The following is a 12,108-nucleotide window of genomic DNA, read 5'->3' on the forward strand; positions in this document are numbered from 1 at the left end:
CCCAACCACATAGCACAGTGTCTGGTGTGTGTCAGGTTCTCAGTACATAGTTGCTGAAAAATGAGTAAGTCTCTGACTTAGAGTGGTGGACAGGAGGGGCACTGGTAGAGAAACACCTAATGGGAGAAGCTATCCATAGAGACATAAAGAAATAGATTCTGGGGGTGCCTCGTGGCTCAGTTGGTTAAGCGTCCAACTCTTGATTTTGGCTCAGGTCATGATATCAGGGTCATGAGATCAAGCCCCACATTGGGTTCCATGCTGAGCATGGAACCTACTTAAGGTTCTCTCTCTCCCTCTCTCTCTCCCTCTCTCTCTGCCCCCTCCACCCCCACTCACGTGTGCTCTCTCTCTCTCTCCGAAAAAAAAAAATAGACTCTGAAAGGTATGGCATACAGTGAGTACTCAAAATACTTGGTGAAAAAAATCCAACAAAATCTCATAAAAGACAGTATGGGAAAATATTATGGGGATTGGCAATCTCCTTGGAAAACTTCCAACCATAGATCTCAGTCTGGTAATTAATTTGGGCTCTTTAGTCAATATATCCATTCATTTGTTCATTCATTTCTTCATGAATTCAATAAACACTGATTGAGCACATGCTGTGCTCCTGGCATTGCTTCAAGAGCTCTAGATTCAGAAATAAAAGCCCAATAACCCTCACAGATGAAAATAAGCATAGCAGTCATAATATAATGTGCTAAGGGCTATGACAGAAGCATTTCACCAAGTGCCGTAAAGCATAGACTTGAGAGACCCTTGGTCTGAGGTAGACTGGATGAGGGGATGAAGAGGTAACTAATCAGGCTGCAGTGGAAGTTGGGGGGAGAAGATGAATGGTGGCCTCCTGAACAGAGAGAACAGCACACAGAGACGTAGGTAGGCATTAGAACTCTCACATCTTGGGGAACAGAAGGTGTTCGGTATAGCCAGAAAGACAGGTGATGAGACATAAGGCTGGATGGGATGAAAAAGAACAAACTTAGAAGGTCTTGTCTGCCTTCCTTTGAGAAGTTGGGGCTTCTCAAACTTTAACGTGTATATGAATCCCCCAGGGACCTGGGGGGGGGGGCGGATTAAAATACAGATCCACTAAGTCTGGGAAGGGAATGGAGAATTTGCATCTCTAACAAGATCCCAAGTGATGTGTGATGCAGCTGGTCCCAGAACGGACTACTCTTTAGGTAGCAAGGATGTAGGCAATGGGATGCAGAGGACATATTTCACTGAGGAGAGTGACATGATCAGAATTGCATTTTCCCAAGAACCCTGTAGTAGGATATGGAGGACGGAATGGAGAGAGACTGCGCTAAGGTAGAATTCATAAGTGGCAAGAAATTATGAGCATCTGAACTAAATAAGCTTGGGAAGAACAGCCAAAGTTCAATAAATGGCTGTAAACTGGCTGAGATTCTGTGAAGCCACCATAAAACTTTTCTCCCAGAGGAAGGGCTAGCTGTGAAGACCAAAACGAAACAATATCAACATAAAAGGCAAAAAAATAATCCAGAGAAACATGTCCTGTTATTTGAATAAAGCTTGACCCCTCTCCAGGTCTCAGTTGACATATCATCTTGATTCTCAATAGCGACCAAAGGAAGCCACCAGCTAAGGGGTGAGCACCATCCCGGCAGCCAGGTATCATAACAGAATAAATAAAATCAGCCTCTCGGCCATCACTTGGTAGACACTGTCACTACTCAGATCTAATTTCAGGAAACCACAGAGAGAGCAATTGTTTCATATTTTCAAACATGGAAAATTAACATGGAAGTCCACCAGATCATGAACAGAATGCTTGTTCATTTACTTATAACTTACAGTTACTCTAAATTAGAAACACCTATTTCTATTTCTGTGAGAAAATCCTCTGTGAACTCTGGTACATTCTTAACTCAATAAATAAATAAATAAATAAATAAATAAATAAATAAATAAATAAATAAAAGCAAACAGACAAAACAAAACAAAACAAGCACACCTCAGAAAGAAATAAAAAAAAAAAAATCATGGTAGGCGTCTATGTTTGAAAAGAAAAAGCAGGCAGTAAGCTTTTACCCCTTATGCAGAAGCCAAAAACATGTAACTTCTAATATTTGCCCTCCAAAGAAAATAAGAATCAGCTTCATGTACCATGCTAGTTAGCATTCTTTATCCAAAGACGTTCAAATTCAAAAAACCCAAATGTCACCTCCCTGCTCACAATTTTTTCTCGCAGCCCACTAATCAGTAAATCTCAACAAGACACACATGTTGAAAACCCGCAGCCAACTAGAGAAGCCATATGGACACACACATCTACTTCAGAGCAGCTTGATTCACGTCAAGACAGACCAAAATAATTCAGGGACCTACCTTTCTCTTCTGTGGTTTGCAGCCTCCTAAAATTTGACCCAGTACTAGAGATCTCAAGAACCTCTTCGGTGAGGTGACGCTCAAGGGCCTCCCATTCAGTCACACAACCACAGGAGGGTGGGGTTTCACAAGACCAGACTTCAGATCCTCAGGGCTCACACAGACCTCAGGGAGCAGAGGTGAACTGCCTCCTCTCCTGTGCCGCAGGAAAAAGCTGGAAGACACAGTGTGGCTGGAGGTGGGGGCGGAGGCTGGGGGAGGGGAAGTAATATGGGAACCGTAATAAATAAGAGATCCTCTCCACATGATTTCCTGTATTTGGTGCCTGTAGCCTTTCTCCAGGCTCCCTAGAGGAAATAAGAAATTTAAACTTGTCCTTTGGCCACTGGAAAGAGGAGAATAAACATGCTAAGACCCATGAAAATGTGAATGAGCAGAGCAGCAGACAGGGAGTTGATGGGCCAGCTAGGTTTACCTTTCACCAAGTGCTCTCTTCCTGAAATTTCTCCAGGTGCTTAACTCTGCAAAAGTCAAGGATGCCCTTGTCAAAAAAAAAAAAAAAAAAAAAAAAAAAGGATGCCCGCGTCCTCTCCCCCTGGGCTGAATCATTCTCTGGCCACAGTCCAGATGTCGTGTTACAGAGCCACTGAAGAAAGGCAGGTCAGAGCAGGCCTGGAAGAGTCTGTTGGCCATCACAGGGAAAGACTCTCTCCTTTCTGTCTTTAGAAATGCTGGTGACATTCTGTGCCTCATCTTGGGACAACTGCTAAAGTCCTCAGGCCATTTTGCCTTAGGGTTGAAAGAATTATCAGAAGGCTACCATCCGTAGATTGCTGGAAGCAGGACCCCCTCCATAATTTGTGGGACCCAGTGCAAAAAAATGAAAATGCAAGGCCACTCATCCACGAGTTAAGGATTTCAAGATGGTGACAGCAGAACATTAAACCAAGGATGAGGACTCTTTTAATGCAGGCTCTATGCCACTGCACACCTTGCATACCCATGAAGCTATGGGGAAAAGGTTGGAATTATGGCTGCGTGGTTTTAACCAGCTGAGTTATCAAGAGGCTGGGACTGTCGACATTTTGTCCAGAGAGGTGACGGTGAGCCCTCCAACACAGTGCACCCAGAGTCGGGTGCAAGGGGGGTGGAAAATCCTGGGTTTGGGGTGTGAGCAGGCCTGGACCACAGACATATCACACCGGTGGTCTTCTTGCATACCTTTGGCTCACATCAATCTGTTCTCCTCCCTGCCGTCAAAACAATTTCTCTCAAATGCAGTCCTCATGATATGATTCACATGCTTAGAGTCTCTCTGTGAAACTAGGATCCAAGGCCAAACTCTTCCGCATGGCTTCCAGCCCCTTCAGCACCGGGTGCTGGCCAGCCTCTCTCACCTCACCTCAAAGCCCACCGCCACCCTCGGCCCCTTCTCATTCCCTCCTCCCCCACCTTTCCCCACTGCTGGGAATCGTTCTGTGAAAAATGCCCTCCCCCCAACCCTACAATCCTTCAAAGCTCACGTCCTTCAGTTAACATTTTTTTCTGATTCCCGGGACCCCCTTGCTTTTCTTCCTCAGCAAACCATGCTTCTCTCAAAGTGATGAAGACGCACCCGCCGTCCCCAGCCCGCCGCTGAGCTGTAAACTCGGCAAAGTCATGGACTGTGTCTGCTTCCACCTGGACCTAGGGCCCGGCAGGATGGGCTTCGTGCAAGTTCCATGTTAGCAGGAGACACTGCCCCTCTTTAGGCAAAGGGAAACACATAGGACTCGGAGGAAAACAGAAGATCGTCAGGAATGTTTTCCAGTTTAAACCCTGGCAGAATGGAGCAATTTTCACCGGTGATACCACAGTGCTTTTGGTCAGTATTTGTTAAAAATGCCAGTTTGTCATGTGCTGTCCCTCCCTGTTCTCACGGGGCTATATTGTGGGGGAGGAAATGACCTCTATTCCAAAAAACGAAGCTTTAGACAGGCCAACCAGGAGGAGCAAAGTTAGTAAGGGCGAAGGAAAATGGGAAGATGCTGGAGGCGAGGAGAGAGAGGGGGAGAAGATGATGCGGGTGGGAGAAGGAAGAGGAAAGAGGGGCCAGGAGGGGAATATGGGAGCGAGAAAGGGATGCAAGGAAGGACGGGTGAGGTGACAAAAAGCGCAGGGATCCACCAGAGGCTGGAAAACAGTGGGGCGGAGAGGACAGCAGGAAAATGACACGGTGAGCATTTCATCCAGAAGCCGAGCACCCAACACAGGCCCCACCCTCCCTTTCTCAGCTCCCTCATAAACCAAACCGTGTTTTCTAAAACTCAAGAGGCATAAGGCGGACAAGGGACATGCCACAGCACTGCTGTTACAACACAAATCAAGTTCTGAGGTTTGTTTGGATTTGGAAACATTTTTTGTCATGGTTTTGAACACTTGTACGGCAGTGTTTCTACTAGAATTGCTGAGCGTGTATTCTAGTTGTTTCTCGCGGTTCCTCTGAACCAACAAGTCCCTTTGGGCATGTGTTAGGGCTGCATCTGTCTGAGAAGCCCCTGTTGATGTTATCTGATTAGAGTACAAACTATGGTAACAGATCCATAATCTAACATCTGTAAAAATAACCTAAGTATGCTGGATTTTGAATATCTACTTTGGGGCAATTAATTGAAATTTCATATGCACGTGTACCTATAATAAAGGAAAGATGTATCAGACCAATAGTACGAACTTTCTTCGTAGTGCCTCAATTTTGTTTCTAATTAATGAGTATTACTTCCATTAAAAACAGAATTGTCAGGGCACCTGGGTGGCTCAGTCAGGTAAGCATCCAACTCTTGGTTTTGGCTCAGGTCATGATCTCAGGGTCCTGGGATCCAGCCCCGTGTCGTCAGGCTCTGCGCTCAGCAGGGAGTCTGCTTGGGACGCTCCCTCTCCCTCTGCCCCTCCCCCTATGTGGGCGCTCTCTCAAATAAATAAATAAAATCTTAGAAGGAAACGGAAATATCAAGAAAATAGTGAGAGACTTTATTTAAAGTGGGAAAAGATGACTGTCACAGAATGTCAAGTGCCGTCTACCAGACCCTTTGGGAGGAACTGACTCTGTAATGGTCTATACCTGTCATTATCTTCGCTCGGCTATTTTATAGTTCTGAAAGATACAGATACATAGTAATGCAAATGATTCTTGTTCACAGAAATACAAATTAATTTTCTCTAATAAAGACCGTTGATTTCCACCCCATAGAAATGATTATCCCAAGCCTTACATTTTAGCTCTCTATAAGATATTAGTTTTGTATTTATTAGCAAATTCAGTTTAGTATTCCCGATAGCCTATGTAGTAAATATTACCTACTTTTGAGATTTGTCTTTGACCCACTTTTAACATCTTATCATCCCTTCATTAATTATGGAGTTAAATAAAATCTTTATCACAGGTTCATTTTATATTTGCATGACAGTGAAGACTTTACCTTTCGGAGAATGATCTTTTGCCAGGAATCAGGTGACAATCAGTGAATACAGTAAGTTGTATTGGGAATTTGTAGTGACAGAATTCTGTTTCCTTCAATATTTTGCTTAGTTGTATATATTCCCTGAGATGTAAAATATAAATAGGGAATAGAAGAAGCATGTTGACTGTCAAAGTAAATAACAGAACTGCCTCAGCAGAACAATTAGGAGAGTGTAGTATCTCAGTGAGGGCAGAAGTATAGGCAAAGCCGCAAATGGGACCATATGAAGCCATAGCTGGACATGGGTTTACCAGGCAGAGTAAAAGTGCCAGAGTTTGGACCCTTAAAAACTAGTACTTTGGAGATTAGAAGACCTTAATAAGCAAAAAGTATCTATTTTAGGTATTTGATAGTTCTCAAATAAATAAATAAAATCTTTTAAAAAAACAGTATTTTCAGGAATTCTAGCTGCATAGACAACCATCCAGAAATATCTCACTATCAATCAGCTATAGCAAACCCTTCAACAAAGGGGTCTGTGGCACTTTGCCAGGGAAAGAACAGAAAATACCAATATATTTGTGTGATTTGGTTTCTCTTTAATTTTAATATTTGTTATATTTCTTTATTGCTGTAACTTGCAATATAGATTTCTAATATCAAAGGCATAAAATAATTTATCTTTAAGGAATGGTCTGGTCAGTTAGTTCAGTCTGCTGCCTAAAATTCTTGGCGTCAGATAAGCAAGTAAACATAAAGGTTTTTGTTCTGTTTTGTTTTGTTTTTTGTTTTTACTCCAGAAATGAATGTTATTAGTTCCATTATTTGTAGGGGAAAAAATAACAGCCCAATGTGGAAGTTCGGATGTTTTTCTGAGAAGAATGATTCCTGATTTGTTGAAAAGTATAAACAGTCACGGCAAGTAACAGAACAAATGTGATCTGTTAGATGCTCAGAGATCACTCACTGAAAACATGGAGCTCTTTCTGCAGGAGTTCTAAATGCCTTTGGAAGGGAGAATCTGTCCCGACAGCTTTGGCTCCACCTACATTAGAAGTAAGGCTAGTCTTGTTCCATTAGCTGTTTTTCTCTTTGCCAACTACCAACATTACATTTGTCATTGAAGATGGAGCACTAAGAGGTGACTACTAAGGAGTTCTGTGACCTTCAGTATTTCATGGAGAGATAAAAAGGAAATGTGTATTCCATTATACCAAACCTGTCAAAGAAGGAGCAGGTGCAAGAAACATCAGTAGGACTGTTCTTGGGAAAATAAGAAAGCTCATCTTAAGTAAGACCACCATCATAATCCTCCCCAGAAGATATAGGTGTTGACAGAAAGTAAGGAAGAAAGACGCTAAGTCCAAGTGTTCAGGGGAACTAGGAATTCTCATGCACTACTGAGTGTTTTGCGGAGAATTAGGAACTCTCACAATGCTGAGTGTTATTTGATAAATCACTTTGGAGAGCAATTTGGCAGTATCCAGGAGAGTTCAAAATTCTGGTCACTATATGCATTCTAGAAAAACACTTGCCTGTATATAAAAGCAGAAAAGTGAGCATATTCAGTTGCATCACTCTTTATTATTAATAGTTAGAATCCAAAGAAACACGTACATGTAATCAGTCTGGGAAATGGATTAAAAAATCAGCATTATTATAGGAATAGTGCCTTAGGTCTGTATGTAACAACATGGATGAATAATATTTTAAAAAGTGGGGGGGAAAAACCAGCCAGAGTGCAAAAAGGCAGTTGCAGAAACATATGTACAAATGATAAATAATGAAAAAATACACAGTGTAGTCCAGAAGAAGGAAGTTATGGAAGAGGACTAAGCAGCGAATAAACAAGATTTTTTCACGTTATTCTATGTCTCTGGTATAAAAAAAAGAAACAAAATGGCAAAATTATCAGTAACTTTAATTTTATATGACACATAATACAGATGATTGTTTTTCTCTATAGTTTGTCTTTTAAAAAGAGAAGAAAGCAAGTCCCTAAAATATTATTTTAAAAAAGAGACACTTGAGTCATAGACTAAACACATTCTTTTCACAGCCTCCACCTGCAACTGAAGTAGGAAAAAAAGTTATTAGGAGAAGAACTCTAGGGAAAATCATAATTATCTTTAATCTTGAATGAAATGGCATTGCCTGGAGTGCCTGGGTGGCTCAGTCGGTTAAACGTCTGCCTTCGGCTGAGGTCATGATCCCAGGGTCCTGGGATGGTCTGCTTCTCTCTCTGCCCCTCCGCCTGCTTGTGCGCTCTCTCTCTCTCGTAAATAAATAAAGTCTTTTGAAAAAATGGCAATGCTATCCTTGGCTCGAGGTCAGATTTGCTCACTTCTTCCATATGAAATGAAACCTTGTCTCCTCAAGGGTCCCTTCAGGGGCGGCATATCCCAGGGTCCTGCATGTTGACTGACAGCTTGGCATCCTTTACTGAGCATGCTCTTCCATATGAGCGAACCTGTGGAGCCTCAATGAATAGATCTAAAAACTTCCCCCAAACAACTGGCTTTAAAAATGTATGTATCTTTGGAAGTTGAAAAAGAAATTATTTTATTTGGATGTTGTAAAGCAGACCTTGTTTTAAAAAAAATTAAACGTAAGCATTCTGCATCTGACTACAAATCCTGCTTGGTTTGGTTGGTTGGTTTGGTTGGGGGAATTTTAGTAACAAAGCAATGTGAGTTGAGAATACACTGAGGAATTTTTTTTTTTTTTCTAATTGTAGAGACAGAGGAGAAAACTATGGCTTTGTGGAAATGTCCTAAATTTCTCTACCCTCTGACTTTCCTGTGAGTTAAGGGGTGGTTCTTGTTTCCGACTCACTTCCAGGCTTGCCATTCAACATCTCAGATGGAAAAGTGAATAAACAGAGACCACGTCTCTTTAAAGATGTGTCTGAGGGGAACAGCTGGTGGTCCAGGAGCCTACTGTGATGACGTCCCAGCCCCTGCGGAGGCAGGCCTTCTTGGATCTCCGCACCCTGGCTAGTTTCCCCTGAAGCATTTCTGTGACCCAGCAGCTGGCACAGCTCAGGCTTGGGTTAAGGCCTCCTCCATTCTCCAGAGCCTCTGCCTCCAGACTCCTTTCTTATCTCTGTGGATGTCCTCCTAGTCACCATGCCTGCCCCCCGGGCACAAATCCTCCCCTCCCCCTGTTATCCCTTCATTCCTGCCGTACTCATCCATCACTCCTCTCTCTTCCACTGTTCTTTGAAGGTTGGCTCCTGGCTCACAGTCTTGACTCTGCAATCCCTCTCTGATTTCTGTGTGCCCACGTCCTAGACCCCGGCCTCTCATTTCCTGGGAGCTCCTGCATGCCAATGACGGACACAGCCCTTTAGCAAACTACCCTGTGTTTCCATAAGAGCTGCCACCCTGTGTTGCTTACGTCTGGAACTGCTCTGATTTCAAAACAGATGATTCTAAGTTTGAATTTGGGGGGGGGGGACACACCGTTTTACCTCCTATTCCTCACTTCCATTGGGTGTCTGACTCAGTTCTTCTACACCCCCTTTCTTAGCCTCCACCTACTTCAAATTACTCTTACTTTCCTATCAAATTTAGATGCCATGATAGCTATTTACTTATTTATTCATTTATTTATTTATTTATTTATTTATTTATTTATTTATTTGAGAGAGGGAGAGCAGGGAGAAGGGGCAGAGGGAGAAGGAGAGAGAGAATCTTAAGCAGGTTCCTTGCCCAGGGCAGAGCCCAAGTGGGGGCTCAATCTCACAGCCCTGAGATCATCATCCTGAGCCTAAATCAAGAGTTGGATGCCTAACCAACGGAGCCCCCTGACAGGCGCCCCCTTTCTAAATTTTATTTTACTGGTTTTTTTGAGAGGGAGGGAGTGAGAGAGAGAGGTCATGAATAACTATTTAAATACTTTCTTTGCCAACTTTTCATCATATTTTTCTTTTGTGACATCCCACCGTGCACTGGGATGGGGGGACTTACCTACCCATCTCCTCTGCTCTCTCTGTGACCGACTGAGGGCCACAGCTGGATCCTCGGAGCTGCTTGGCAAAGATTTGCAGGACTCAGCCTACTTGTGCTCTTGAGATCTGCCCCCCATACCCTCTTCCAGCACCTGCAGTCTCTCGTTTTGTACCTACTCCTTCCAGCACCTGTAGTCTCTCGTTTTGTACCTACTCCTTAATCGCTGTGCTTGAACATATGTCCACAGACACTTCAGTAACAAACCTTACCTTAGCTCTGCCTAATCTTGAATTACCGTCCCATCTTTTCCCTTCCATTTTCACCCAAACTTATGACAAAACCAATTGATAATCACCCAGCCTCTTCCTCCTCTCTGTGAAGCTCCACAAGCCTCTCTCTCTCTAAATCACCCTCTTTAAAGTCACCAATGTCTTTAGGCTAATGAGGGCTTTTCTCAGATCGCATCTTTTTCATCTTGAAACTTTTAATATGTCGATCAAATCTTTCTTGAACCTCCTCTCCCTTCTTCCCTTGCCTCTGTACCACCTGGAGGCTCCATCCTAGGACCTCCCACCTGCTCCCTCCTGGTCTGACTTTTCCTCATTCCTCTTCAAGCAAGGGCCTTTCCCCCAAGTATTTCACATGCTTTGTCCCATCCATACCACCATTCTTCTAGATCTTTAGGTTCAAATCTGGGGTGTGATAATTAGCTTTCCTTCCACCTTCTTTTTCTTAGCTCCCATCCTTTGCCCGAACCCAAGTCAGTTTCCAGAACCTGCTCATTATTACTTTGACACCTCTTTCCCATATGTCTCTTTCTTTGTATGTCCACTGCCATCTCTCCATGCTTATATTTATCTTTTCCACCCTGAACTACTGAGAAATTATCCTCAGTCTTTCCTTCCCTGGACTCCCTCCTCCCAGCCACTGGCACTCTGTTGTCAGGTTCATTCCCTTAAAGTGATGGTTTTGATATTCTGTTCTTCTCATGACACCTGTGCTGCACACAGCATACACAAACTGCCTAACAAGAGGCTTTACTCTTTAGATTGCCACTCCAAACCCTCCCAGTCTATGCCCATTCTGCCTTTCCAATGTAACTTCTGCTTTTCTGTACTTAACTTTTGGCTCCAGACCCCAAAGAATCTCCCACAAGCCTTGTCTTTTCCTTTCTGCAGAGAGCTAGTCTTCCAGCTGAAGTCATCCCTTAGTCTCAAACAAGTCCACACGCCCAGCATGATGTCCAGCCCCTTCACAAAACTTTCTCTGATAAATGAGGCCAGAAGTAATTTCTCCCATCACCAAAGTCCTGGAACCCATATTGTCTGTGTCACTTTAGTAGTTCTATCTTGTCTTGTATAATATCTATTTATGGTTTCACAAAGCAGCTATTCAAATAATAGAAATAATAATACCAAAACCTCATTGAGTGCTTACCATATGCCAAGTGAACATATTAACATAGTGACAGATTAATCCATTCCATTAGAAACAATTCTGTAGGATGATTTCAGCCTCTTCTATATGATTCCAAAAGAATGGCTGGACTTTCCTTCCCATGTTATGTGGAAATCCACCAAAGCCCAGCCCTCCCCGCTCCCATTTCTTTGGGATCTTCAAGGAAGGTGTGCAGGAGGGAGAGTTGAGTTCATCTGAGCCATCCTTGCTGGAGGCTGGGCTGGAACCAACACAAAATGGTTTGTTGCCAAGACGTTGCTCTTGGTTCCTGGCTTTGAACCCCACATCCTTCATTTCCCAAAAAACCCATTAGTATGTCTTTGGGTGGGACAGATTTTTTTGAAGGTCTGAGAAAAGGGAGAGGGTAATTACATCAAAGCCCAGAAAACAACTTACATTGATTACTGGAGGCAAGGTCCTAAAGTCCCTCTGCCACCACTCCACAGGGAATTTTTCTAGCCATTGTTCCCCTGAAGCCTCCATCTACATCATGTGCTCCAACTCTTCTTCCACTCCAGAGCTTCCTGGCAGCTCCCTCTTCTCTTTCCCTTGGGTCCCCTCCTCTCACTGCTGTGAAAATTCCCCATTCTTCTCATGCCATGTTGCAGAGCACTTTATCTCTCTTCTTAGTTTTGCACCCACTCATCCAAATGCCCAGGAGCGTTCAGCCTTCGCCTTCAAACTGACCTAAGGGCGGTATCTTCTAAGATAGCATCCATCTTGGGGTGGCACAGTCAGTTAAGCATCTGACTCTTGATTTTGAGTCAGATCGTGATCTCAGGGTCCTGAGATTGAGCCCCATGTCAGGCTCCTTGCTCAGTCCCTCTCCCCCTGCCCCTCCCCCTTCAAATAAATAATTAAATCTTTTAAAAAAATAAAATAAAATAGCATCCATCTTT

At 43.3% G+C, this 12,108-nt stretch overlaps 1 protein-coding gene across 2 annotated transcripts in view; it reads right to left on the reverse strand.

Moving 5' to 3' along the window:
* The window catches only part of ADGRF5 (adhesion G protein-coupled receptor F5), a 102,127-nt gene extending 99,554 nt beyond the window's left edge, over positions 1-2,573 (reverse strand). Inside the window, exon 1 of one of the 2 annotated variants that reach the window (XM_025890740.2) lies at positions 2,359-2,573. The gene's annotated coding sequence lies outside the window, so the exon portion shown is untranslated. The remainder of the gene's footprint in view (positions 1-2,358) is intronic. The other variant, XM_073905055.1, reaches the window with a different exon arrangement.
* Positions 2,574-12,108: the final 9,535 nt, after the last annotated feature.

Source organism: Callorhinus ursinus, unplaced genomic scaffold, assembly GCF_003265705.2.
Source record: "Callorhinus ursinus isolate GAN/ISIS: 27379988/994484 unplaced genomic scaffold, GSC_fseal_2.0 scaffold22, whole genome shotgun sequence".
Taxonomy (NCBI): Eukaryota; Metazoa; Chordata; class Mammalia; order Carnivora; family Otariidae; genus Callorhinus; species Callorhinus ursinus.